Raw genomic sequence first — 4,489 nt, forward strand, 5'->3', positions numbered from 1 at the left:
ATTTAACCCAAACGTTAAAAACGTTACGAAACTATTTTAAACATTTTTCTTTTTTAGCGATTTAAGCAAAACGTTTAAAATGTTATGAAACAAATTCAAACGTTCAGAATGTTACGAAACAAATCCTAACTTTTACCTTTTTAGCAATTTAAGCCAAAGGTTTAAAACGTTACAAAATAAATCCAAATATTTCACCTTTTTTGCGATTTAAGCCAAACGTTTAAAACGTTACGAAACCAATCTAAACGTTTTACCTTTTTAGCGATTTAAGCAAAACGTTTAAAATATTACAAAATTAATCCAAACGTTTAGAAAGTTAAGAAACAAATCCTAACATTTACATTTTTAGCGATTTAAGCCAAACGTTTAAAACTTTACAAAACAAGTCCAAACGTTTTCCCTTTTTAGCTATTCAAGCCAAACGTTTAAAATGTTACGAAACAAATCAAATCGTTTAAAACAAAACAAATCCTAACATTTCACCTTTTTAGCGATTTAAGCCAAATGTTTAATACGTTACGAATGAAATCTTAAGGTTTCATCTTTTTAGCAATTTAAGCCAAACGTTTAAAATGTTACAACACAAATCCAAGCATTTAAAATATTACGAAACAAATCCTAACGTTCCACCTTTTTATCCATTGAAGTCTAACATATACAAACATTACGAAAAAAAATCCAAACTTTTCACATTTTTAGCCATTTAAGCCAAACGTTTAGAAAAGTTACGAAACAAATCCCAACGTTTCACCGTTTTAGCGATTTAAGCCCAAAATTTAAAACGTTACGAAACCAATCCAAATGTTTAAAACGTTACAAAACAAATCCAAAAGTTTCACCTTTTTAGCGATTTAAGCCAAATGTTTACAAACGTTAAGAAAAAATCCAAACGTTTAACCTTTTTATCAATTTAAGCCAAATGTTTAAAACTTTAGGAAACCAATCGAAATGTTTAAAATGTTAAGAAACAAATCCAAATATTTCACCTTTTTAATGATTTAAGCCAAAAGTTTACAAACGTTACGAAACAAATCCAAACGTTTCACCTTTTTTAGCGATTTAAGCCAAACGTATAAAACGTTACGAAACAAATCCAAACGTTTATAACGTTACGAAACAAATCCAAACGTTTCACTTTTATAGCAATTTAAGCCAAACTTTAAAAACGTTATGAAACCAATCAATTGTTTAAAACTTTACGAATTAAATTCAAACATTTCACCTTTTTAGCGATTTAGGCCAGACGTTACAAAACAAATCTAATCGTTTCCCCTTTTTATCAATTTAAGTCAAACATTTAAAACGTTACGAAACCAATTCAAACGTTTAAAACGTTTCACCTTAAACGTTTTACCTTTTTAGCAATTTAAGCCAAAGTTTTAAAACGTCACGAGACCAATCCAAACGTATAAAACGTTATGAAACAAATCCAAACGTTTTACCTTCTTAGCGATTTAAGCCAAATGTTTAAAACATTACAAAACCAATCCAAACGTTTAAAATGTTATAAAACAAATTCAAACGTTTCCCCTTTTTAGCAACTTAAGCCAAACGTTACGAAACAAATCCAAACGTTTCCCCTTTTTGGCGATTTAAGCGAAACGTTAAAAACACGACGAAACAAAACCAAAAGTTTCACCTTTTTAGCAATTCAAGCCAAACATTTACAAACGTTACTAAAAAAACCAAACATTTCACCTTTTTAGCGAATTAAGCCAAACGTTACAAAACAAATTCAAACGTTTTCACCTTCTTAGTGATTTAAGACAAACGTTTAAAATGTTACGAAACCAATCCAAATGTTTAAAACCTTACGAAACAAATCCAAACATTTCACTTTTTTAGCGACTTAAGTCAAATGTTTACAAACGTTACGAAACAAATCCAAACATTTCACCTTTTTAGCGATTTAAGCCAAACGTATAACACGTTACGAAACCAATCCAAACGTTTAAAACGTTATGAAACAAATCCAAACGTTTCACCTCTTTAGCGATTTAAGCCAAACATTTACAAACGTAATGAAACAAATCCTAACGTTTCACCTCTTTAGCTATATAAACCAAACGTTTAAAACGTTACAAAAAAATCCTAACGTTTCACCTTTCTAGCGATTTAAGCCAAACGTTTAAAATGTTTAGAAACAAATCCAAACATTTCGCCTTTTTAATGATTTAAGCCAAACGTTTACAAACGTTTCGAAACAAATCCAAACATTTCACCTTCTTAGCGATTTAAGCCAAATATTGAAAACATTACAAAACCAATACAAACGTTTAAAACGTTAAGAAACAAATCCTAACGTTTTACCATTTTAGCGATTTAAGCCAAACGGCTAAAACGTTACGAAACAAATCCTAACATTTCACATTTTTAGCGATTTAAGCCAAATGTTTACAAACATTTTGAAAAAAATCCATATGTTTAACCTTTTTATCAATTTAAGCCAAACGTTTAAACTTTACGAAACCAATCCAAATGTTTAAAATGTTATGAAACAAACCCAAATGTTTCACCTTTTTAACAATTTAAGCCAAAAGTTTACAAACATTACGAAACAAATCCAAATGTTTCACCTTTTTTAGCGATTTAAGCCAAACGTATAAAACGTTACAAAACTAATCCAAACGTTTATAACGTCACAAATCCAGACGTTTCACTTTTTAGCAATTTGAGCCAAACATTTAAAACGGTATGAAACCAATCAATCGTTTAAAACGTTACGAATTAAATCCAAACGTTTCACCTTTTTAGCGATTTAGGCCAGACGTTACGAAACAAATCCAAATGTTTCCCCTTTTTATCAATTGAAGCCCAACGTTCACAACGTTATGAAACCAATCCAAACGTTTAAAACGTTTCCCCTTAAACGTTTACCTTTTTAGCAATTTAAGCAAAACTTTTAAAACGTTACGAAACAAATCCAAATGTTTCATCTTTTTAGTGATTTAAGCTAAACGTTTAAAACGTTACGAAGCAATCCAAATGTTACATCCTTTTAGCGATTTTAGCCAAATGTTTACAAACGTTAGGAAACAAATTTAAACGTTTCACCTTTTTAGCTATTTGAGCCAAACATTTAAAACGTTGAGAAACAATCCAAACGTTTAAAATATTATGAAACAAATTCTAGCGTTTCATCTTTTTAGCTATTTAAGCCAAACGTTCACAAACGCTACGAGACAAATCCAAAGGTTTCACCTTTTTAGCGATTTAAGCCAAACGTTTACAAACGTTACGAAACAAATCCAAATGTTTCATCTTTTTAGTGATTTAAGCTAAACGTTTAAAACGTTACGAAGCAATCCAAATGTTTCATCGTTTTAGCGATTTTAGCCAAATGTTTACAAACGTTAGGAAACAAATTCAAACGTTTCACCTTTTTAGCTATTTGAGCCAAACATTTAAAACGTTGAGAAACAATCCAAACGTTTAAAATATTATGAAACAAATTCTAACGTATCACCTTTTTAGCTATTTAAGCCAAACGTTTAAAACGTTACGAAACAAATCCTAACGTCTCACCTTTTTAGCGATTTAAGCCAAAGGTTTAAAACATTAAGAAACAAATCCTAACGTTTAACCTTTTTAGCTATTTAAGCTAAACGTTTAAAACATATTGAAATAAATTCAAACGTTTCACCTTTGTAGTGATTTAACCCAAACGTTAAAAACGTTACGAAACTATTTTAAACATTTTTCTTTTTTAGCGATTTAAGCAAAACGTTTAAAATGTTATGAAACAAATTCAAACGTTCAGAATGTTACGAAACAAATCCTAACTTTTACCTTTTTAGCAATTTAAGCCAAAGGTTTAAAACGTTACAAAATAAATCCAAATATTTCACCTTTTTTGCGATTTAAGCCAAACGTTTAAAACGTTACGAAACCAATCTAAACGTTTTACCTTTTTAGCGATTTAAGCAAAACGTTTAAAATATTACAAAATTAATCCAAACGTTTAGAAAGTTAAGAAACAAATCCTAACATTTACATTTTTAGCGATTTAAGCCAAACGTTTAAAACTTTACAAAACAAGTCCAAACGTTTTCCCTTTTTAGCTATTCAAGCCAAACGTTTAAAATGTTACGAAACAAATCAAATCGTTTAAAACAAAACAAATCCTAACATTTCACCTTTTTAGCGATTTAAGCCAAATGTTTAATACGTTACGAATGAAATCTTAAGGTTTCATCTTTTTAGCAATTTAAGCCAAACGTTTAAAATGTTACGACACAAATCCAAGCATTTAAAATATTACGAAACAAATCCTAACGTTCCACCTTTTTATCCATTGAAGTCTAACATATACAAACATTACGAAAAAAAATCCAAACTTTTCACATTTTTAGCCATTTAAGCCAAACGTTTAGAAAAGTTACGAAACAAATCCCAACGTTTCACCGTTTTAGCGATTTAAGCCCAAAATTTAAAACGTTACGAAACCAATCCAAATGTTTAAAATGTTACAAAACAAATCCAAAAGTTT

Source organism: Mercurialis annua, linkage group LG6 (genome assembly GCF_937616625.2).
Source record: "Mercurialis annua linkage group LG6, ddMerAnnu1.2, whole genome shotgun sequence".
Taxonomy (NCBI): Eukaryota; Viridiplantae; Streptophyta; class Magnoliopsida; order Malpighiales; family Euphorbiaceae; genus Mercurialis; species Mercurialis annua.